This window comes from Pan troglodytes, chromosome 10 (genome assembly GCF_028858775.2).
Source record: "Pan troglodytes isolate AG18354 chromosome 10, NHGRI_mPanTro3-v2.0_pri, whole genome shotgun sequence".
Classification (NCBI taxonomy): domain Eukaryota; kingdom Metazoa; phylum Chordata; class Mammalia; order Primates; family Hominidae; genus Pan; species Pan troglodytes.
In genome coordinates this window covers 113,111,108-113,123,817 of record NC_072408.2, presented here as the reverse complement: position 1 = coordinate 113,123,817, position 12,710 = coordinate 113,111,108, and the positions used below count along the sequence as shown (strand labels likewise).

General features: G+C 44.6%; 1 protein-coding gene across 7 annotated transcripts in view; it reads right to left on the bottom strand.

The window, feature by feature from the left end:
* The window catches only part of TCP11L2 (t-complex 11 like 2), a 47,268-nt gene extending 40,744 nt beyond the window's left edge, over positions 1-6,524 (bottom strand). For 2 of the 7 annotated variants that reach the window (XM_016924098.4, XM_054663491.2), the window contains exon 1: positions 5,423-5,631. The gene's annotated coding sequence lies outside the window, so the exon portion shown is untranslated. Of the gene's footprint in view, positions 1-5,109; positions 5,801-6,356 lie in introns of those variants that run through there. The other 5 variants (XM_063787082.1, XM_063787087.1, XM_016924099.4 and 2 more) reach the window with 5 other exon arrangements.
* Positions 6,525-12,710: the final 6,186 nt, after the last annotated feature.

Genomic DNA, 12,710 nt, shown 5'->3' with positions numbered 1-12,710 from the left:
TTAATGTGCCGTGTGACTTTATGCACATTTTTCTGAGAGGTTGGGCCAGTCATAAGGTTTCTCTCAGCAAGGAATATATGATGCTCCAAACCCAGAGTTCCATGAGGCATCACTAGAAGTTCTGAGAAATTAAATGTGCTTATGGCAGTCATGCTTAACAATGTGAAACTACACTTTCTTCCAGCAATTCACTGGAGGTAGAGTTCCTGGCACAGGGGCCGCAATGGAAAATTTAAAAGCTTCAAAATGTTTAGAAACTCTTGTTTAGTGGGTAGAAGCCTCCACATTACAACTGGGCCTTAGTGTATCCAAACAGAAACCTGTATTTGAAGCCAAAATGCCCATTATTACTCTATTAAAAAGTTGTCTGTTTCCTCATATAGGCTTACTAAGAATACCTAATTCATAGGGTTGGTGTGAGATTTCAGGTACCCAATACATGCAGCGTGTTTGGAACAGTCATTGACACAGTAAACAGTATACAAATGTTTTCTATTATTTGCTTTTTTTTGTTAATATCATTGCCTCAGGAATTAAACACCCTGGAGGGAAGAACAGTTTTATGTCAGGATAACACCATATTCTTCAACAGACAAACAAGGCTGGTAGTTAACATAGAACAGAACTCTTGACACTTGTTTGACAGACAAAAACCAAAAGCGAATGGCCCATCACTGTGTGAATGGTCTTCCGCAAGTTCCTTCATACCTGCTCTTACCTTTCTCGGTCTTGAGTTTCCAAGTAAGTCACCTGGGGACAAACCTACTTGATTCAAAAGGCACTGAGGATATTTAGATTGCTTTAAAAACTATTTTGGATTATCCTTTAGACTGATGATAATGAAACCAGGCTGTATCTTTAAGAAAGGTAATGATGCAAACCTTATGCAAACCTAGATCTACCTAACCTTCGCCACTGCAACTCACAAGTAAATCAAACAACTTTTCAGAAACATCACATCTCATCATACCTGGAGGATTTAATCACTGGTCAAAGGTAAAGTCAACAGAAAAGACTGAAGATGACTCCAAGCAAAGCCTCCAACATGATACCAGGTCACTATTCAAAGAAAAGTACTGTCATATTCACATTTTTGATTGTATTATTCCATCATTTTGTGATAATAAATATAATGTCATTTCTTCTGAGACCAATCACTGGAATGCAGCAAGCATTCAAATATTTATTCAAATATTTATTGTTGAATAAATGAATGGTAGTAAGACTACTGACATCTAAGAGGTGTGAATGGGTACAAGGACTTGAAGGGGCTAGTGCTGTATTTCACTACAGATAGAGAGGAGATTGGTTTTTAATTTGCTTGTGATTCCTCAGCTCGTGTGCAGCTTTACTTCCTGATTTCCTTTCTGCAGCAACTCTATCTGCAAATAGTTCTGCACTGGTTCAGAACTGCAAAGATACACTGATGATAATACATGTCACTGAAGCCATAAGAACATTGTCTCTGGAGCTAGGTGGACTGGGTTCTTGATCCCGGCTCCTCTTGATTATTTACTGACTAGAAACAAAGAACTTACCATTTGTAAAATGGGACAATAATAGTATCCACCTTGTAGAAGTGTTGTGAAGATTAACTGAAATAGTATCTGTCAAGTACTTAAGCTCCTAGTAAGTGCCTGACGGATGTCAACTATTATTTTATTCTTATTAAAAGAAGTTACAAGTTCCGAAAATGTAATGTCATAAAAAACAAAGAAAGGTTGAGAATATGTTCCAGATGAAAAAAAAAAACACTCGATAACCGAGTGCAATAGGTGATCCTAGAGTGGATCCTATACTGAAGCAAAAATGCTGTAAAGGACAGTATCAGTCAATCAATAGCACTGTTAACAATATTTGAATCTACTGTCTGTTATCCAATGTTAAATATACTGAAGTTGAAATGTACTGTGGTTTTGTATTTAGGAATAAAGGGCCATGACATATACAACTTTTTCTCAAATGATTCAAATGAAAGAGAGAAAAAATAATAAAGCACATAGAGCAAAATCTTAATAGGTGAATCTGAGAAAAAGGTAGACAACATGGTATTCCTTATACTATTCTCACGACTTTATCTGTAAGTTTGAAAGTATTTCCAAATAGAAGGTTAAAAGAGAAGATGACAGGCTGAACTGAAACTTCAAGATTCAAATTCAGAACAGTCCAACCTCTTGCAGTTTTGAAATTTTGATTGTGCCCACTGCTGTGATAGCTTAAATACCACTCTATTACAAGAACTCTTCTAGACAGTCAAGCTTGTCCTGATGTCCTTCTTGAACAGTGCCTAAAGAATAAAACAGGAAATAGGCCAGAGACCAACAGAAAAGGCAAAATAGATAATCCTTTTTAAGAGTTCATCCCTAGGTGAGTTCCCTTTTCCTAAGTCTCTGGGCCATGGTTTACAACCCTCTGTGATCTTAACTCTGCCCACCTTATTCTGCAGTGTTCTCCCACTAACCCTTCATGATCTTCTTTGGGTTCCTCAGACACGCCAAACTTCCTATTTCGGGGAACTCATACCTGCTATTCTCTCCCCCTGAAATGTTCCTCTCCCTGATCTCCTTGTGGTTGGCTCCCTATTGTCATTCAGATTTGAAATTTAATGTCACCAACCACGAGGTAACCTTCCCTGATAGCTACACTCACTGCATCTAATGAGCCAGCTAGAGCTTAGAACACCGCTAGGGCCAGAGCAGGAGCTCAGTGAGTACAGCTGCATGAACTAATTACGCCACACTCCTATTCATAAGACACCTTGAGTTTTCCTTCTTTTCTGCCTCACTCACATTACTCATATTCCCATTACGCAGTCACTTACAGTACTACACTTGTGTGCATATCTGTCTCCCACTAGATTTTAAGCTGCTGGTGGAAGCGATGACTCTCCTCTCCAATTCCCAGTGCCTACTTCAGTGCATTTGCAAGGCACCAAAAATTCAAACTAGCAAAGACCCACAGTTCCAGGAGCTTAAAGAAACTCACGTGTAGCAAATAACAACAATTACAGCTAACAGTAATTCGGTGCTTATTATTGAGGTAGTAATAAGCACTCAATAACTTCTATGATAAGTTCTTTATATATTTTATCTCCTTGAATCCTCATTATAACCTTGTTAGCTAATGTATCAGTATTATCCCCATTTTATAATAAGATCCTGAGGCCCAGAGAGGTTGCGTTACTTGCCCAAGGGTTCACAGCAGTGTAGAGGCACAACTCAAATCCAGGAAGCGGATCCGTAAAACCCATGCTCTCTACCACTCCAGTTTGGCTGGAGAAAATTTGGTGTGCTGCTCATTCTTTCCACTCCCACTCTGCCAAATCCATCTACCCATCACCATGTGGACACTTGCACATGTGGTAGCAAGCTGATCTTATCCTGGTATGGCTGCTCAAGTGCTATTCTGTGAAGGGCATCACTGAAGGAGTACGTCACCCAAAACAATTCTCCACCACCCCGCTACAGTGACAGAAAATCCTCTAGGAGGGAGCCATTCTTTATGCACCGCAAAATCCCTAGTTAAACCCCACATATTAGCAAAAAGGTTAACTGCTTACAGTCATAAACATTTTGGAGTGAAATATTCAGATTACCCAGCAGGGCCTTGAGGAATTGAACCCATCCAGTTAAGGTTAGCTCACGCAAAAAAGAAATGTCAAGAAACTTCTAGTGTGTACCATCCTTCAACACCAGATCGAGGTCAGCTGCAAGGACAAGCCTTCACATATGTGTAGTAAAGGGAAGGGAGTCAGAGGACTAAGTCTGGGCTCTAAAGAAAAAAATTGCACATGATGTGAAAAATTTCCATCTTCTGCAAAATGCTGCTTTAGAATCAGTCTTAAATAGCAGCGCTAAAGTTATTCATCCACAGCAAAGCAAAAACCATAGAGCAGAGGGATAGGGGCCCACACCATTCATCTAGACAATACTGGTCTTCATCAAGTTAGAACCAACAAAGAGCTAGATAAAAGCCAACAAGCCAGTCACTGTCTACAAAGCAGATGTTCACGTTACACGTGGCATTACAGCATCAGGGAGAAGGATTCCTGGCACTTTTCACATTTGAAAGCACTCCTCCCACACTTGCTGGTCTGTTTTGTTTTAATATCTGTGCTTCCCTCTCTGGGGCCCTCAACCTCTCACAAAATGGCACTGAAGCTGCTTCCACACATGACTGGGTATCTTCGGCCCTGGGCCTCTTCAAATCAGGCAACTTCCACTGGCTGTCAGGGTGATGCATGAAATCCCTAGAGAAGAGAGGAAAAGGACCACGGCAGGGAGCCTCCTCAAGTGGGAACCACTGAGATAAACTCATTATCCGTTGGCAGGTAAGAAGAGCAAAGTCCCTGACTGGGCTGGTGACCATGGGTGCTGAGACGCCCAATGGGGACAAGGACAACTTGTCCAGTTTCTTCACAGTTAAGGTAGCAGGACAACCATCTAAGATTTCCCAAACTTAAGTCGTTTGAGTGCCACTCTTCATGACTATTTCTACGTCGCCCTCCTTACCTGTACTATAATTTAGTAACCGCGTCTCTATCTCGACTAGATTTTTGCATTTAAATATATTTATTTTAAAAGGAAACTCTATCATTGTGAAACTGCTTACTTAATGGAACAGATTTTCTTAATATCTGTATTAACTGTATTAACAGGGACAGAAAACAAGTAACTATGTTCATCCATGTGCCACCTCAAATCATTGCTATTACCCCCAGTGGTGCCACCTACAGTAGCAGCTTTGGGAAGCACAAGCAACACCTGAGGGTCCAGCGTTCGAGCCCAGGCCCAATCGGCATTTCTCCACCTCTTCCCCTTAACCAAAGGTCCCGGCAAGGGGACGCAGCAGCAGTCTGCACGACCTCGCCCACGTCCTCTGGCCGCCCCTCCCCTCCAGCAGCACCAGGTTTCCTGTCAAAACAAACCCTTGGGGGAGGGGACGGCGGAGGCAGAGCTGAGTGCCGGGGAAACCACGGCAACAAATCCCAAACACACGCTGCCGGGCCCGCCCGGCCTCTACCCTGGCTCAGTTCCCTACTCCAGCCCGGCCGAGGAGTGTGGGGGAAGGGGGTGCCCTGGGCCCCTGATGGCGGGATGCCGCTGGTACCTGTCCAGCAGGATTTAAACAGCGGCGAAGCGGCCTCCGAGGCCCGAAGTCCGTGTCCACCCCGACACGCGGGGCGGCCACTCGGTGCCCCGCTCCCCGCTCCCACGCGGGACGGCAGTTCGAGGTCAAACAAGGGGACGCGGAGTGGGAAGACATGAACTAGGAGCCGAGCTTGATGGCCCCTGACCCCGCCATCCCAGGATGGAGTTCCGAGATAGGGCAGGGGAGCCTTCGGGCTGCAGCGGTGTCCCCTCCGTTGGACCTGGCCGGTCACCTCCGAGCCGGCAACGCCTCCCCCGTGATGGATACGCACCGGGTCCAGCACGTAGACAAGAGGAGAACGGCGACGGAGTGACCCCGGGTCAGGGCTCTCTGGGCGTCCCCTCACCGAGCACAGCACAGTCACCTCGAAAACTCACCAGCCCAACAAACCCCCCCAGCCCCAGCGTCCCCCCCAACGCGGTATTTAAAGGGCCCTGAGGGACTCTAGGGAGGCAGCCACGGCGCGGCCATCACAAAACCGGATAGCGGGGGGACGACGGCGCGACGGGGCAAGGGGATCCAGGGCCCTTCAGTCTCCGAAAGCCGAGCGCTCACAGACTGAACCTATTAGAGAAACAGTCTCGTCAGTTTGAACCAGAGAGGCCGAGGACAGCTCGGATGGGAGGGTGTTTAGGATGCGAGAGGGCACGGTTCCCCCGCGCGGCGAGTGGTGCGGTCCGGGCTGCCGGGGGCGGGGTGAGAAGTGTTTACGGAACTGAGGCCGCCGAGCCGACGGGAGCGCCCGGCGTTGGGGGCGGGGCCTGCCAGGGCACTGGGGGCGGGGCCGAGTGGGGGAGCGGGGGCCGAGCGGGGGGAGCGGGGGCCGAGCGGGGGGAGCGGGGGCCGAGCGGGGGGAGCGGGGGCCGAGCGGGGGGAGCGGGGGCCGAGCGGGGGGAGCGGGGGCCGAGCGGGGGGAGCGGGGGCCGAGCGGGGGGAGCGGGGGCTGAGCGGGGCTCTGGGGAGGTGGGCGAAGCCGCGGGCCAAGCCTCCAGTGGAGTGCCGGACAGATCCCCTGGGCTTCCAGGCGCACTGGCGTGGACCACACTGCGAGCTCCCGGCCGCGCGTGGAACATTGAGTGCCCGCACACCCCTGTCTAGACGGGGCAATCGGAACTGGGTGCCCACCAACACACTGTCCACACTTACAGAGACAACCCAACCAACAACGCTGCTGGTGGGCTTTCCCACGCACGTCAGCCACTAACCGGGTCATCTCCAGTTGCGTCTACACCTCCACATAAACACGGGTCCAGATTTGCACCTGCACGGGACTATTAGCTACTTGGAGTCACACCCATCCAGGCCCTCTGAAGACTTGGTGTGCGTGCAAAAGATAAAGCGTCTTACTTCCTCTAGGGTTCTTGGCAGCACCTATCTCCGGGAGAAGTTTCCACCTTGGTTAATGTAAATAACCAGTCCCAGGAGGGCTCTGTGCCGTCTGGCCTGCTGCTCATGAGGGCGTGCTTGAGGGTGTAGAGAAACAAGCTTCCCCCAACTGTTCACATCAAAACTATGCCTTCTGCCAGGTGTAAATCGGTGCTGTATTACTTGGGAAATAGTTTCATGCAGGAACTACTTACATGAAGTTTGTATAGACTAAAGTATTTCTGTTTAGTGCCGAAATTATGTCTGGATTGTGGAGGCAGATCGGCCACCACCGTTCAAAAACAACAACAACAAACAACAGGCAACATTTTAAAGCAGGGTAGAAAGTCAGTTGTTCAGTGGTTACAACACAGACTCCTCTATGGTTCCAATCCTGGCTCTGACATTCACTATCCATGAGATCTTGGTCTCTGGGGATAACAATGATAGCTATTTCCTTGGGTTATTTTGAGGATAAAGTGAAATAAAGCATGTGAAGTGCTTAGCAGGGTGCACAGTAAGCACTCTAAGTATTAGTTATTGAAACTCTTTGGCAAACCACTGTGGCCAAACTTAGCTGGTGATCTGTATAAATTTGTATCTGTGCCTCCTTTTGCCACTTTCCTCTCTTCTCCTAAAATATACAACCTAATAATACAGGTTAAGAGATTAAATAGAAGGTGCTGTCCCCACCTGAGTTCTTCCCTACAAACATGCTCTTATTTGTGTCATTCGTTGGATAAGTAATCAGGATGACAGAAGCCTCCAATTTCAATTCCTGCCAAATGACAACCACCACACAACTGCCATCACCACCCTAAAAACTCCACAATAGAAAGATGAACACCCAAATCCCCCAAACTTCTGGTAATTCTGTGACAATGACACATGGCAACATTACTTCCTTTGTTAGCTTTGTAAGGATTTAAGTATTGTTTTGAGCTATGACATAAGTTGGAGCAGGTGACCATGAGTCAGGGTAGTTGTCCTTTATACTGGAGTGACCAGCTGCCTGATCCTAGGCATGACACTTCTTTTAAAGTTCAGATATGTAGCTCTCAAAGCCACCAGGAAGCAGCTTTTGTCAAAGCAAGTTTCAACATGTGCTAGTACAAACCTTGATGTGGAAGTGGCAGGGGTAACATCAGAGAACCAAGCTGAGATAAGAAAAGATGCTGGAAATACTATCTTCTGTTACTTTAATGTTAAATAACTTGCTATCTGAAAACCCTTCTGTGAATTACCTGACCAACTGCCCTTGGCCTGACTTGTGTATAAAAGCACTTTGGGCCAGGCACGGTGGCTCATGCCTGTAATCCAAGCACTTTGGGAGGCCGAGGCAGGTGGATCACAAGGTCAGGAGATCGAGACCATCCTGGCTAACATGGTGAAACCCCGTCTCTACTAAAAATACAAAAAAATTAGCTGGGCGTGGTGGCACGCACCTGTAATCCCAGCTACTCTGGAAGCTGAGGCAGGAGAATCGCTTGAACCCGGGAGGTGGAGGTTGCAGTGAGCCAAGATCACGCCACTTTACTCCGGCCTGGGCGACAGAGCGAGCCTCCATCTCAAAACAAAACAAAACAAAAACAACACTTTGAAAAAATGGAGTGCTGTAAAATATAAGGCAGTTCCCTCAAAAATGAGCCTTGTATCACATTGTTGCTCAGAGGGCTCAGACAGTCATAACACAAAATCTTCCCTGCTCAGGTTATGTTTATGGCTTTCTGAGGAAAAAAAAAAAAACAACAAAATCTGAAAAGGCAACCTCTTTAGAAGTAAAATAATTAGCATTTTATTTGAAGAAGACATATTATTATACCTAGTTTTTCTAACTTACCTTTTTTGAACCACTTAGAGAACTCACAGTAATACAGTTTGTTTTCTCCCTGTAAATTACACGGTAGACTAAATGTGGTCTATCACTCTTGGCAAAAGACTAAGGGCAGATCAAAATTTTTGTTCGATGAAGAAATAGAAATACTCATTTTCTTTTTACACATCTGAAATCTGAGTTTTAAATTATAATAAATCATTGACAAAAATCTAAAAATGTAATTACAGTTGGATTTGCAACCTCTCAGCCTTATAACTTTTCTAGTGGAGTTGCATATTGTACTGATTTAATGTAATGCAAATTTAGCTATACGGGACTCATCTAGGACAGAATATGAGGAACACAAGAGAATAATTTAAATACTTCCAGTGATCTTGTCCCCTATTTCTCTCTATGGGAGTTGTGAGGCTTCTCTTCCTGTGTTTATCTGAGTTTCTGAGCTTCTCATTATGTTCCAAGCTTCTTTCCCACGGCTGGCTTCATGTTCGTGCAGTCTGGGCAGTTGCACAAGGCCCCACCCTTGGAAGAGCCCTGTGCTTGGTTTAATACATTGCTGCTGTTGTGTTGAGATTCTTAATACTGTGCTTTTTGAAAGGGGGCCTTGCATTTTCATTTTGCACTGGACCTGGCAAATTATGTAACTGGTCCTGATCTCCCCACACAGAATATGAGTCTATTGGTTAAAGGTGCTTATCTTCCTGCCCCTAAGTGCCAATCAATTATTTCAACCAGTGCTCACTTGAAGAAACTTAATGTCTGTTTCAATGCTGGAAGAAAAGAAATAGCCCCAAACAAACAAAAACAACAAAAACTTGGTGTATCCCAGGTCTTATGGCTCATTAAAAAATTTTCAAGAGTAATTTTCATTGCACTTTGACCTCATGGTCTTCCTTAAGAGCTTAACCCTTCCTGTAAGATGTGACTCCATTGTAATTGAAAAAAACAAAAACAAAAACAAAAAAACAAAAAAATGGGCTGGGCATGGTGGCTCACGCCTGTAATCTCAGCACTTTGGGAGGCTGAGGTGGGTGGATCACCTGAAGTCATGAGTTCGAGACCAGCCTGACCAACATAGTGAAACCCTGTGTCTACTAAATACAAAAAATTAGCCAGGCATGGTGGCACATACCTCTAATCCCAACTACTTGGGAGGCTGAGGCAGGAGAATCACTTGAACCCAGGAGGCAGAGGTTGCAGTGAGCCAAGATTGCACCATTGCACTCCGGCCTGGGCAACAAGAGTGAAACCTGGTCTCAAAAAAAAAAAAAAAAATGGCCAGGCATGGTGGTTCACACCTGTAATCCCAGCAGTTTGGGAGGCCGAGGCAGGTGGATAACTTGAGGTCAGGAGTTTGAGACCAGCCTGACCAACATGGCAAAACCTCATCTCTACTAAAAATACAAAAAATTAGTTGGGCATGGTGGCACACACCTGTAATCCCAGCTACTTGGGAGGCTGAGGCAGGAGAATTGCTTGAACCTGGGAGGCGGAGGTTGCAGTGAGCTGAGATTTCACCACTGCATTCCAGCCTGGGCAACAGAGCGAGACTTTGTCTCAAAAAAAATTTTAAACTAAAAATTAAATTTAAAAAAAATTTTTTTAAAGGAATCCCACTTCTCTTCTCTCCCCTGTCCATCTTCAGGTGCTACAGAAAGGGCCAAAAATCAGTGAGGGGGAAAATACAATAGAAAGCAAAAAGAAGAAAATGAATTTGGCTAATATACCAACTAGAGAATTAGGCCCTGAATGTTCAAAAATTAACTGCATACCTCCTACTCAATTTTACTGTGAGCTCTAAAAATAAGGTCTATTAAAAAAAATTAACCACACCTTTTAGGCAATTTTTTTTTGTTCTATATCCTGTGATTTGGAAGATAAGGTAGATTTAGATAATTGACCAGTTTTGACTATTAATTGATGCTTGAACAATTTTCCAAAGCACCAAAACCAGTTTTCTTTTGACTCCACTGAACTGAATTAGTAAAAAAATTAACAGTTATTTCTCATTTCAATTGCCTGTACCTTCACATTTAGGGACTGCCCAGTCCCTGACCCTGTCACATACTAAAAAGACAAATATTCTTAGTGCTCCCTACACCCCACCCTGGGCCCCTTCCTCTTACCTGGGCACCACTGTTGTCCCCTGGGAAGCAGAAAGAGAGTGAGAACCAGCAGTGAAGACAACTTTGGGGCAGGAAGTGGGAGGGGCCAAAGAGAGTTGAAGCTCAAAGGAACACCTATGGGAGGCCAAACAGGTGATGGCTCAGACCTCTGACCAAGCCAGTCACTCTCTTTAGCCCATCTCCAGGCCAGCAGGCAATCAACCATTTTCTAAATGATTGCTTTTCTAAAGTGTTCATGGATGAACACAGGCCCTCAGTTTTAAAATCAAATGAAATTGTCAAATGGGCATGAGGAAGAGCTACTAAAATAAGATGCAATCTCCAGAAAACATAAAGGAAGGATTAAGAAATGTGACTTTTTAGGTACACGATTCAACATGAAAACATGAGTTACAGAACACTGATTATGGGGTGACACGATTTATGCTAGAGAGAGCTTACACTAGAGACAGTACATATGCATTGTGTGTATATGAAATACATAGAAATGGACTAAAAAGAAACTCAACTGTTTAGAAGGCTATTTAGGCAAGTTAGTTCCTGGTTTATTCCGTACACATTCAAGCAGCTTATTTCTTTTACAATGAGAATGTCATTCATATATTACTAGTCTATTTCACACTGCCATGCAATGCGACTATTCTTATTATTGTATGTCCTCCTAAATATACCTTAGTGAAGATAGGCTATTGATACTGCACAATAAGCAAATTTCCCATCTCTTTTTTATTCATATTTAAGAAAGCCATGACAACAAATGGAGCTTTTCATATAAAATATATGAAAGAATAGATTTGCAAAAAGCCCCTCACTATGATATGTCAAAATTATTAATGCTGGGTGGGGGAATATTGATCTTTACTTTTTAAGTTCTTCTCCTCAAGCCCTATTCTTCGATAGCCAAAGTGCATGGAGTTTGCTTTCATTTTAAACATGTTTTTGCCCCAAACTCTGACCTCTAAAACCTTCCCTTTCTTTGATGATAAACTGGACAAATGTCTTTTCTCAAAGTTATATGGGACTTTAATAATTATACTACCTTTTTTTTGTTGTTTCTTTTTTTTGAGACAGAGTCTCACTCTGTCAGCCAGATTGGAGTTCAGTGGCATGATCTCGGCTCACTGCAACCTCTGCCTCCCGAGCTCAAGCGATTCTTTTGCCTTAGCCTCCTGAGTAGCTGGAATCACAGATGTGTGCCATCACGCCTGGCTAATATTTTGTATTTTTAGTAGAGATGGGGTTTCACCATGTTGGCCAGGCTGGTCTCGAACTCCTGACCTCAAGTGATCCACCCCTTGGCCTCCCAAAGTGCTGGGATTACAGGCATGAGCCACCACACCCAGCCATACATTTTGAAGATAAAAAAATTGAGAGCTCTGAACATTCAAATGCCTGAATAGTAGCTTTTACCTGAGTTCCTGGGCATTCTAGAGGAAGGTCATATACTAGGGCACTAAGGGTTTATGTTGACTAAAGGGATACTCAGCAGTGACTCACTCAGTTGGCAGGTCAAGAATAGAAACCAGAAGAACTCACTTCATGGCTTCTCTCCGCAAATACACACATATACACGTGCAGTGTCACATGCAAATTATTACCTATTGGCATAATTATCTAATTTCCATAACAACATATCAACAAGCATACCAGCTCTGTACCAACTAAGTGCCCAAAGTATTTATAATCACATTCCATTACTCTAGAAGGGTGCCTGGACCAGATACTGGGGTGGCTGTGCCTTCTAGAAAGCAAGAATGGAATGCAGCTTTATACAAAAATATGAAGCTGTTTACATAGATATATATATTCACACGCACACACACACACACGAAACATTTCTGGCCAATTCCCTCAGAGGGATCCCAAGCCATGCCATTGTTTATGTTACATGTACATCTGCATGTACATTATCAGTAAATTCCCACAAAGCTCAGTATAGGCCAGGCGCAGTGGCTCATGCCTGTAATCCCAGCATATTGGGAGGCCGAGGTGGGCGGATCATCTGAGGTCAGGAGTTCAAGACCAGCCTGGTCAGCACGGTGAAACCCCGTCTCTATTAAAAATACAAAAAATTAGCTGGGCGTGGTGGCACACTCCTGTAGTCCCAGCTATTTGGGAGGCTGAGGCAGGAGAATCACTTGAACCCAGGAGGCAGAGGCTGCAGTGAGCCAAGATCGCACCACTACACTTTTGCCTGGGTGGCAGAGTGAAACTCAGTCTAAAAAAAAAAAAAA